The 12,677-nt window shown below is 41.4% G+C and overlaps 1 protein-coding gene across 1 annotated transcript in view; it reads right to left on the bottom strand.

The window, feature by feature from the left end:
• gabbr1b (gamma-aminobutyric acid (GABA) B receptor, 1b) overlaps window positions 1-12,677 on the bottom strand; it is a 134,190-nt gene that overhangs the window by 8,558 nt on the left and 112,955 nt on the right. The window lies entirely within an intron of this gene.

The raw sequence follows: 12,677 nt of genomic DNA on the forward strand, positions 1-12,677 counted from the left end.
ATTAATCTTTATAATTAACATGTAATCCAAGATTTATTGTGCAATGAAGTTGGAGTTGATTTTTTAATTAAACTTCTTTCATTGGTTTATTTTCTGTTGGATGACCTGCTGTTTGTGGTGCAGTGGGATTTAGGCCTTGCTTCAGCTCCAACTAAAGAGAGCGATGCAGCGGCACTTTGTTCCTTCAGTCTGTCCAGCTCTCTGACCTCCTTATCTGTACAGTCTGCTCACACAGCTCGACTTCCAGTCATTAAGCTTTCATGCTAATAGCACTCTCACTGCCAGCTCACTCATCATCCTGTAGATCAGTGACCAGTTTAGTAGAGTTTCAACTGCAGTATACAGCATAGCTGCACCGGATTTCTCAGTAATATGACTTTGAAAGTCAACGGAGACAAAAGAATCACTTGCTTGCTTGTTTTTAGGAGCGAATAACAAACTCCGACAGTTTTACCCTGATATTTGAACTCCACTGTAACTGAACTAGCACTAACAACATCCTCCTGTGGCCTCAACTGCTCCCTTCTTACAGGAGCAACGAAAATACAGCACCAATGAAAAATCTGGATCACCACACCAGTGTTGTAGTCGAGTCACTAAACCTCGAGTCCGAGTCCAGTCTTGAGTCCCAGGTGTTCAAGTCTGAGTCATTAAGGAAAATTTCGAGTCAGAGAACAAGACCCCAACTGCACCATTTGACGGTGGCTGTTGCTGCCTTTATGTGAAAGCATCTCTGCTACTGTGTCGGACTAACGTTCCTGCTCGACCGCCACATTTTAGTGAATACACTGCAAAAAAATGGCCTTTCAAAAATAAGAAATAAAAGATTAAAACAAAGCATATTTGCTTGAATCAGGTGAAAAAAATCTGCCAATGGAACTAGTCAAATTTGACGTGGTAAGATTTCTTAACGCAAGATGTAAAATCTAACCTGTTTTTAGATGAAATAATTCCAAAATAAGATTGGGGAACTTATTATGCGAGATCTGATTAACTCAAAATAATCAAAATAGTTCTTATAACAAGATCGTACTTCTAACATTTAGCCATTCAAGTCATTTTTATTTATTTCATTTTAAGGGTATTTCACTTAAATTCATGACAAAGTCTTAGCAGTAAAAACTGAATTTAAGATAAATATACTAATATTAGGATTGTTAAATTCTACAACTAAGCATTGCTAGCTTAAAAGATTCTCCTTCTGTGACCTGTAATTAGTAAAATACTCTAGATATGAGACCAGAGACTATCTTGAATCAAGTTGACATGTGTAGCATTGCAACAAGTTTATTTTTTTTCCCATTTCAACATTCAAACATTAAAACATCTCTTAAAGTGCTGATGACACGAACATGACTCTATGCAATTTCTTAAATAAACTATACAACATGGCAAACATGTTAGATTTCTGTTATAATTACGTGAAAAGAAGCTGTTGTTACGCGAATATCCAACTTTTAATTGTACAGCGCAAGAAAACTGGGTCCGTGGCTCGCGGCCATGCTGTGACATCAGCGGAAGAACACGCTGCGGTTCACTGGCTGTTCTACTCAATGGAAATGGTGCATGAAAACGCCGGTGAACTCTCTAGTGCTAGCTCTTCAACAACCAAATACTGGTACTTTAAGCAGTGATCATGATGGCATGATTTTATCTGATTTTAAATAAATGAGATTGATAATAATGTGAATGTTCACAACTAGTACATACAAACTCTGCAGCTTCTGATTCAGCAGCTGCGTCATACTCCGCAAAAACATCAGCCAGAACCTACAATATAAATGGAAATGCAATACACTAAGCTCAAATGACTTTTGGAAAGTATAATTTCTAAATTTTTTCTACATATTCTTGAAGTCGGTCATCGGGGTACTTGCTACCGTTCCCTAACGACGCATGGCAAAGGGTAAAGTGTAGTGTTGCTACGAGTGCTTGCTAAAGCCTCCGGTGGAAGATCCTCGATGTGCTGATAAGACATACAGTTCTATATAACACACAAGTGTCACGATAATCACAAAACAGATGCAAATTGTTAAAATACCTAATTTTTAAGCAATCATGTGTTGATCTCTTCCGAATAGAATCTATGATAGCCTACCCTCTTTACCCTTTGCCTCTCGTTGCTAGGCAGCAGTTACATGAAAGCCGCAAGCTTTCACAAGCAAATACATGACTGATATCACGCCGACTTTATGATTACATTTATGATTATCATGAATGTGTACTCTATGATGTGTACTCTATGAGCACTCTGGAGCGAGTCACTTCCAAGATGGCCGCGCAGACCGCAGTGTTACTATTTTTAGCATCATGTCGGAGCACTCTATAGCTCTACGTACCTTTATCTTATGTCATTTCTCAACACATGTTCTGACAGTTGGACTGTCTTTGGAGGAGTCGCCTTGTCCCAGGCGACTGCTGGATCCGGCGTAGCTACTAGTAGACCCCCTCCGGAATACTGTAGGCACTGCTGATGGCAGCAACACACGTTTGTGCTGAACTGAACACCCAAGAGATTCTTTTAAGCTGGGAAGGGTGTCAAAACAATCCAAATCGAAGTGTTCAGAGCACAGGACGGATGTTGGGGAGGGCTCCCACTTGTCACGAGTGCGCCTGACTTGCTTCACCCACTTCGCATGCAGCTCGGGATCTCTGGGAAACTTGAATAAACTTACCCCATCCTTGTAGGTTTTGGAGCAAAAGCCGGCAACACAACACGAAGGCATAATAACTATATATATATATATATATATATATATATATATATATATATATATATATATATGAAATAATGTCTAATAAAAATACTAATAATGATAAACTGAACACCTGCCGCATCAACAACAAACTGGTAAGTGACAAGGAAGGTTCTTTCGCTGACGTCATATAGCCCCTCCTCCTCATTCGTCTCCTGGGTGCTGCAGCCCCGTCAAATTTGCCCAAATAGCCGCGTTTATCATCATAACTTGTAAAATAGGCGCCTTCGCGAATTAATATATGGATCATCGGGAATTACTTTTTATGTTATAAAACATCGCCAAAGATGTCAAAAACGTGTCATCAGCACTTTAAGATTTCACTTCCCCAGGACCTCAGGCACAAAAAAAAAAAAAGTCTACGCATTTTGACTTGCAGTGCTTACACAACGCCAAAGCAACAGTGCATTTTGGGGGCACTGACTATTCATGTGTACGAGGGGTTTACAAGATCAGGCACAAAAAACCAACCAACCAACCAACCAACCAACCAACCAACCAACCAACCAACAAACAAACAAAAAACACTGAACTTAACTCACAGCATTCCAAAAAGCCCTCACTAAAACGCCCTCCACTCACTCATAGCCTTTTTGAAGGCACCTGTCTGGTCTAGAGTCTGTACAGCATCTAGAAGGAGCTCACTCTGAATGACTGAGAAAACAGTCGCAGTAAACTAAAGATATGCAAGGTGACCAAACGTCTACGCATTTTGACTTACAGTGCTTACACAACGCCAAAGCAACAGTGCATTTTGGGGGCACTAGATTCAAAGATTTCAGTAAAGTTCATTTATTCCCAAAACAAGCATACTTTGTTTTTTTTTCTTGAAACAAGATGAACCGCATTTGAGAAATATCCAAAATGTACTTACTTGTTTAAAAAAAAACTTGTTTTATTTTCAAAGGTGCTCCAAATAAGACTTTTTCAAGACATTTTGTCTGTACAAGATTTTCAAGATGGACTGTATAAAAACTAGCCTTTCTAGCTAAATGAGGTTTTGTTTGTTGGGCAATTATGTCTTATAATAAGGGTGGCTAGATGTTTTGACTTGAAAATAGACAAATAAACTTCCTAAGATTTTTATTTTTTGCAGTGTAGTCTACAGATAAAAAGCTTGTTCATCGCTCAGCAAGCCCCGCCCACTATCAACAGGGTAAATAACATGAGAGGGTTAACACTAGCTAGTTCATCGCTCAGCAAGCAAGCCCCACCCACAATCAACAGAGCAATGAACATAGCGTGTCACTTCCTTCTCTGGGTGGAGTCTTGCCAAATGACGATCGAAGTTCGAGGTTGTCGATGTCGTCTCCTCGACAGTTCGTCTGCATATGGAACACACAGCAGTGCATTTTTTCCCACTGCACGAGAAGTCTGTATAAGCAAAGCGGACAATCCTAGAGGCGTCTCTCCAGGCATTTTGGCGTTGTTAACGTTAGTTTGCTCCTGAACATGACGTATGAACAGGTGAATGTGCATTCTCTTGCACGAAATTAGTATAAAAATTAATGTAGATATAAATATCTTATGCCAAATTATTATGGCATGTTACAAAAAATAAATAAAAAATCCGAGTCCTCGTCTCCAATTTATGAGTCCGAATGCAGTTAATGAACAAGTCCGAGTCATCAGTGCTCAAGTCCAAGTCAAGTCACGAGTCCTTAAAATTAGGGCACGAGCCGGACTCGAATCCGAGTCCTGGACTCGAGTTCTACAAGCCTTCACTACACATATCAGAAATATTTAAATATAAACATGACTATGTAATGCATGTCCATCTATCCATCCATCATCCTTGCCACTTATTTGTCAGGGTCATGTGGGAAGCATCACCCAGATGAGGGTGGGTTCCCTTTTGAGTCTGGTTGCTCTCAAGGTTTCTTCCTCATGTTGTCTGAGGGAGTTTTTTCCTTGCCACCATCGCCACAGGCCTGCTCATCAGGGATAAATTAATTTATCCCTGCACACACACACACACACACACACACACACACACACACACACACACACACTGTGTATCCTGTGTGTAAATGTTTTGCTGAGATAAAAAGCATCCCGCGTTTTATGATTCCAGAGATTGCTGAAGCAAGTGAGCAACGATATCATGTGACCACCGTGGGGCGTGTCTGACCTACTTTTAACGGTGTAGGCAAACATGGCGGACTCGGCTCTCCCATCAGCGAAAATCCAGCGGAAAAGAAAAGGAAAGCCTGCCTAGTGAGCGCAACTGCAAGATAGGTGACATGCAAGGTTAGATGATGTCATTTTTCTGGACAAATAACTAAATCATTCTAGCTAGCGCTTAGCTATCATTGACTTGACTCCACGGTAGCGAGTACGGAGTTATACACCTAATGTTTTGATCTTACAGAGAACGAAACGAGAACACAAAAGCAGGAACAGAGAAAAGATATAATTTATTCATCTTTTGTTTCACAGATCTGTTCACGAATGTCAACCACAAATTACATCCCGCGACTCAAAACTCTCCGAGGTCGATGCAGAGTCACGACGTTTTCCACACGTCGCCATCTTGGTGTGACGGAGTTCCATCTCATCTCATTATCTCTCGCTGCTTTATCCTGTTCTACAGGGTCGCAGGCAAGCTGGAGCCTATCCCAGCTGACTACGGGCGAAAGGCGGGGTACACCCTGGACAAGTCGCCAGGTCATCACAGGGCTGACACATAGACACAGACAACCATTCACACTCACATTCACACCTACGGTCAATTTAGAGCCACCAGTTAACCTAACCTGCATGTCTTTGGACTGTGGGGGAAACCGGAGCACCCGGAGGAAACCCACGCGGACACGGGGAGAACATGCAAACTCCGCACAGAAAGGCCCTCGCCGGCCATGGGGCTCGAACCCAGAGCCTCCCTGCTGTGAGGCGATAGCTAGCGCTAACCACTACACCACCGTGCCGCCCACGGAGTTCCATAGTTATGCTAATTAGTTAAAGCTCCTCGCATTCGGCTGTTTCCTGTTTCTGTAGGGCCGTACTCTTTACCTCAAGAGGGAGGAAAATGTTCCCAAAATGGAGAAAAGCGACCCTCAGGATATCAAAATGATCACATCTCGTCCGCATGATATTGTTCTTGCGAAACATAGGAAAATGCCATGCATAATAAAAAAAAAATGAACGTTTCTGATGACTTTGCAGTCAGCACTTTGAAAGTCTTTAATTTTCTGTAAAGCTGCTTTGTGACAATGTCTGTCGCTCAAAGCGCTTGACAAATAAACTGACTTGGCTTAAAGCCGGACTCAATCCCAGCTGACCATGGGCGAGAGGTGGGGTTCACCCTGGACAGTTCGCCAATCTATCTCAGGGCTAACACAGATACCAACAACCATTCACGCTCAGCTTCACACCTATGGGCAATTTAGCGTAACCAGTTGACCTCATTCACATATCTTTGGACTGTGGGAGGAAACCCACACAGGCATGAGGAGAACATGCAAACTCCGAGTTGGCAGAAAGGCCCGAGCTGGCAGCGAGGTTCGAACTCAGAACCTTCTTGCTGTGAGGTGACAGTGCTGTAATGCATATCAGACTGGTGTTTTTCTTCAACTCACTGGTTCATGGAGCGGCATGGTGGTTCAGTGGTGAGCACTGTTGCCTCACAGCAAGAAGGTTCCGGGTTGGCTGATGGGGCCGATGTTCTTCCTGTGTCTGCGTGGGTTTCCTCTACAGTCCAAAGACATGCCGTTAGGTTAACTACTCTAAATTGCCCCGTGTGTGAATGGTTATGAGAAGAAAATCTCTATAATAATCCAGAAGGCAAGAGGAAACCGTGACTGTAATCCTTCCCTGGAAGCTTTGCGGCTGCAGTGATATGCCAACTACAGAGAGATCTGGTTCCTGCTGAAATAGGTCTCTTTTTCATTTTATCATATTCCCTTTCAGCTCAAATTAGAAAGAAAAAAAAATTTGTGGTAGTGCCCAGCAGACTGCATCTCTGAACGTATCAGAGTTATTTATTTAATAGCAAGAGCTGAGATAGTCTGCGTGCTCAAATTTGGCTCACTGTATAATGGACAAACCCGGGGAGACGAGGCAGAAGATGACAGCGGGAATGAAACAAGAGAAGGAGAGTCAGTCAGAAAGCACTTCTGAGCAGGAATGATTGATAAACCCAGAGCGTAGCATCCTGCTCACGCAGTGATTTCGACTCAGCATGGTGTTAGCTGCTCAGCAAATCTGCACTCTTTGAAGTTATAGATTTCAGAAAAGCACACAAACCCAAACTGTTCACGGGTTGTCTGGGGCTGTAGTTTGAGTAATAGCATCTGCTCGAAACAGAAAACATCTGTGAAAATGGTAAGATCCAAATGTGTCATAAGGCAATGATAAACCTTCAAAGAGGATTTGACATCATGTAGGACTCATTACGAGATTTTACACCAGAGAGTCAGACTCCGGGTCTCGTAAAACGCACTGTACAGATTTGGATATTAAGACGCTCTCTGGAGCACACAGTGTTTGAAAAGTGATTTCGTGTATAAATACTAAATCAGTGTCTAGTTTTAATGAGTTATTTTTGGGACCATCCGTTTGGCCTCCATTAACATGTTATCGCTTTGTAAGAAATTAAGTATAAGACGTTAGAGGAACATAATCAGTGTTGATGCTGCGTGATCTATGACCTATGACAGTGTTGATTATTTTCTAATAACAGCATGTCTCAAAGTGTTTTATTCCTTTTATACCTTCCAAAAAGAACTATCCTTGTATAAAAAAAAAACCCACATCATCCTTTGCATCAATTTATATTTACATTTATTGTGAAACATTCATGAACCAACTTAGTCTTGGTTGTCCGTTAGAGCAGCCATTCCTTCACAAGCCTCCTTTTCTGTTTAACATTAAAGCTAGACGGCCTTTCGATTTCATAAAATCGGTGAAATTTAGTTCATTCTAAAATTCAGTCATTGTGATATATGTTTATTTCTGTAATATCTCACAAAATATCAGGCCATTCTGTGGCTGGGAAGTTATTTAATTTGAGGGGATTAAAGCAAATAATGTGCATGAAATCGCTCGCTTTGCGCAGTCAAGCAGACAGAGGAAGTCCGTGTGCGCGTCTGTGCATGCACAGGTTTACCTTTGACCATGCACTGACAGTTCCATCATTCGGTCGCTAAACGAACAGCTGATCACACCGAGGTGCTCGCTGACCGCCGATATTTATTAGTTTGGTCCTGTGTTTCCTTTCCGTCGTATATGACATAACGTCTTTTCTTCTCACTTTCCGTTACTGTAGTTGGTCTTTCACGTTTCATTCACACGCTCACGTCCTCCATTTTTCTCTCCTGTTTTAAATTTGTATCCCACAATGCCTTGCGCGAACAAGGAAAGCCCACCATGTCATGCATGACGTAGTATCTTGAATTGGGTCATGGTGAAGCAGGAAAAAACAGCAGATTTTTTGCCATTAATTGTTCTATAAAAAAAAACTAATAAAATTGGAAGTCTGTGATTCGAATTCAGTAGCTTTTGGTCCACTAAACAAAAATAACTGGGTGTCGTGGAAAATTCTTTTTATGACCTACACTTAAAATCTAAAAGGCAGTCTATCTTTAATAAAAAATAAAAATTCAGCTTGTCAATTTACTCAAAAAAATACTCCAGAAAGCCATCCATCCACCGTAAAAAAGTTTGTCAGAAAACTTAAAGAAATCTTTACATTTGATTATTAAAAAAAAAAAAAAAAAAGACTACTTTCAAAAATGTTCAAATAATTGTTTCGTCCTTACAGAAACAAGAGTGCTCTGAGAGCACAATATACCCTGCTGGCAACTAGGCCATAACTCTGTTATATGTCGACATATAACAAAGAATCCTGTTAAGTTTTGTGAAATTCCTCCAAAAATTGAGAGAGGAGTTGATTTCAGAAGGTGAGCATCCTTCCTGGGATGGACGGATGGACATCATCACGACATAATCCCACTTTGGGCCTTTCGGCCAGCAAGGGTTAAAAATATTACACATTTTAAAAATATATTTATACTAGCAGGTTACCCGGCATTGCTCGGGTTTTACAAAATTCGGGATTGCCCCCAGACTTCCATGTCAAATTTGTTGATGATCCATCGAGAAATGGTGATGTTAACCCAAGACAAACAAAAATCCAAACATCCACCACCCAGGGGCCCACTGGGGACCCACTGGGGCCCAAATATGAAATTTCTGAGTTCTGCCAAATTGTGGCTATCTCCTGTGCCTATGTGTCACGTTTAGTGAAGATCTGTTGAGAGTTTGTGTTGATAAATGTAACGTGAAAGGCATTGAGGGAGGGGATGGGTGGATGTTGTGCCCTCCAGGGACCTCCCTGGGACCCGTACATGAATTTTTTTTTAATATCTGCAAAATTCCGGGTCATTCCCGGACCTAGTTACCAAATTTGGTGAAAATCTGTTGAGAAATGGCGATGTTAGTTCAAGACAAACAAACAAACAAACAAACAAACAAACAAACAAAAACTGTGCAGCTTATTATATAGATAGCGCATAATGACAGCAGATCACCTTGAAGCCAAACTATCTCACGGTTACTGTGATAAAAAATTAATCATGCCTTCTGACCAACCAGAAATGAGAGCTCAACAGCACGGTGGTGTGATTTTATTGAATTGATATTTCAGGTATTTGAGAGGTGGTTATGAAGGATTCAGGGTTGCCAGATGAAACCATCAGCAGTTTAAAACCATCCCAATCAGCTCAAACATGATCACATTGCATCCAAAGGACCAAATTTATTAGCAGCAAATTGCACCAATTTGTGACCACATCAGTAGATATCAAAAGAATATCCCATGTTACGAGGTTTAAAGTGCATATTGCGGGTAAATTCAGGAGCGAGATCAATGTAATTCTCCTATTTTATATTAAACTTTGGTCAAATATCTGTCACATTTTGCATTTTGTGCAATTTTTTTTTACCTTGCGCAATACCAGAAAAATTCAGTTGAAATCAAGTCATTTGAGGCGAATTGGTCCACCTCTGAAAAAACTTGTCATTTGGATTTCCCGGCAAACACTGATTTTCGTGACGTCACGTGCGGGACGCCTCCCTCTGAATCCTACGTCAGCGCTGGTTTGTTTATGAGAAAACGACCTGGTGGTTTTCTGCAAATTTCTTCAACGTTATCATGTAATTATTAAAATGGTTAACAGATGTATCGTAGGAGGGTGTAGCAACACCAATCATGATGGGATTAGTACTCATCGTTTTCCAAAAGACCGGACAATGAGAGAGAAATGTGAGCGCTTGGTCTACACAGGCTGTGCACTGAAACCGTGCAAAGCTCGCGCAGCCTGCTGGCGCTTCCGCAGGTGACGTCACGAATCTGGCTCCAGACTCCCTTGGGATTTTTCCAGACGCGTTTTGTTATTTTATTTTTTTCTGCTGTAGACAGATGGCCTTGTGCAAAATTACCCTTCTGGATGAGTGTGTAAAGGGACATGCTTTCATCTTAAAAAAAAAAAAAAAGAAATTGGTCCGGAATATGCACTTTAATTTCACGAGTGTTTAACCTGCACTGCATGCTGCATACACAGGAAAAATGACTCAGCAATTTTTCCAGAGTTAAAAGTATTTTCCTCAAAGAGAATTAATTCTGCTCTGTTTTGAGTTTCGAGAGTAAAATTTGGAGTTGGAGTGCGAGCAAAATTACAGAGTAATTGTGTAACACAGTTGGTTGTGGCTCTGAATTGAGTAAAATAGCACAAGGAGTTAATTTCAAGGCACACTGAATGGAGCACTTGCATGTGACGTCACAGCCGATCCAGATTGTGACAGACGCCATCTTGTCGGTCAAACGCCATATTCCGCCTTCTACTTCTACTTCTGGTTCTACTTCTGCTTTTACTTCTACCTTTTCTTCTGGAAAACCCTACTATATACACTTCTACTACAACGGCTGCGGCTACAAGCTCTCCCTACCTGTGCACGGTTTTTGTTTTTTGTGTGTATTTTTGCGTGTTGTTCGTCTGTACCGGACTTCAATATCCACTACAACCGTATGGACTTACTGGACATTGGTTTCCAGCAGAAAATGACGGTTTGTAGCGATTTCCATCGCATGCACAACATTCCGGACGAGATAGCGAAACCAGCGGGGTCTCCGTGGATTGTTATCGGAAGCAAAGCGAAGGAGGCGGCGCTGGGAACGGAAGCAAAAGCGAGGCTGCAGAGCGGCCTGTTGACTAAGCTCAGAAAACAGCCACTCAAACCTCCACTGCTAAGCCTCTACCTCTCCAACGCCAGATCCATGTAAACAAGATGGACGATTTGGAATTACAGCTGGAATTACCTTATTCTATTCTATAATCGGCTGGTCAGTGCTATACTCAATACTTAAGTGACTTACCCGTCCAATGAGGATTCTTGTTTACAAGATGCCACATCTGAGTCGCTGACAAATCCTGAATTTCTGTAAAGAAAACTGTCCAGAGATTTATAAGCACGCAGTGCTTCACCACTGAACAGCGAGGGAAAGTTAATGAGGTAATTATACACGTCTGGGTATTCCGCTGGCAGTTCAACATCCGGTCATGAAAACTCCGTCCGGAAAGCCATAAGGGTCACTAATCTGTAGATTGTTTATTTTAGACATATATCTAGTTATCTGTTCATTAGAAAAATGAGCCGTGTAGTCCGTCGGTTGAAATTGATCCATTCTGTACACGAGTGCAGCAGTATTCAGCGCTGTTTTTGACCGACAAGATGGCAGTTGTGTACTTTCCGGTTACGTGACTGCAAGATCTCTATAGAGTCAAATCCCACCACAAAGAGTAAACAGAGGAAAAACAGCTCTATCAAAAGAGTAACTTTTAGTCTTTTTATAGATGGATCAAATGTTATCTGGCGTAGAGTGTAACATTCTGACTCAAACAAATAACCCCAAACCCAAAATAAGGCACTCAAAACAGAAAATCATGCTCTTTACTGGAATTCATACAATTTTAACAAATACAAATTACCAAACCCAAACCCATGGCCAACGTGAAGCCTAACGCTCACGGCGCACATCACACACAAACAAAGTCCTATTAATAGGCCCAGGTGAAGGCTTCGCAGCTGGCGACATTCAGCACAATCAACTTCCAGCTCCGCGCTGTCAACAGAGGCACCGCCCCCGAAACACTCGCAGGCGTCACATAGAGTAACAATTTGAGTAAATTTGAAATTTTTTGAGTAGAATTTGAGGCAAATTTCCTCTGTACTGCAGTTTAACACTCAAACCAGATCTCGATACCGAACATCTTCCTTCAAAAAGGTTTTTTAAAAAAAACCCTCGTAAGAAAATCAAACTTCTCCATTGTCACGCAAATGAGTCGATCACATTAGGAGCTAACTGTCAGGTTCATACGGGGGTTTTCCGCTGCGCAGGTACTTTGTGGTGGCGGTGCGCCAAACCACCGTTTCTTTTTAATTTTGTTTTTCACAGTTTGACCACTGGTGACAGTTGTTTACTCATCACTGTGACATTTATAAAAGCATACAGATGCAATCTGATTTGGACTGTATTCAAAAGCTTTTTGAAAACAAACAGATCTACTTCCTGTCATGTAGAAGTTGAGTTCAGTCACACAGACTTGCATGAAGCCGTCGCTTTTATACATGGCTGACTTTTGCTTTTCTGACACGACGGATTTGATCCATTAAATGTGTCACCATTTACAGAAGCACTCGGACGTTAAATTGCCTTTAACAGAACAGCGTCGAGTGCTGTGCATACCGAATTTGCTCAAAAACATTTAATTATTGCGACATAGCAAAGTCTTCTGTGAGGACGTGTTTATTTAGCATTTTCGTCTCTCCAGTGTCAGCACTTTGTACTTGCTGGTTTCTCGGTAACATGACAAGCTGTGGGGTTTTTTTTTTTTTTTGTATATTAACCTCAAGAGTGAGAAA

Source organism: Neoarius graeffei, chromosome 22 (assembly GCF_027579695.1).
Source record: "Neoarius graeffei isolate fNeoGra1 chromosome 22, fNeoGra1.pri, whole genome shotgun sequence".
In the NCBI taxonomy this organism is placed as follows: Eukaryota; Metazoa; Chordata; class Actinopteri; order Siluriformes; family Ariidae; genus Neoarius; species Neoarius graeffei.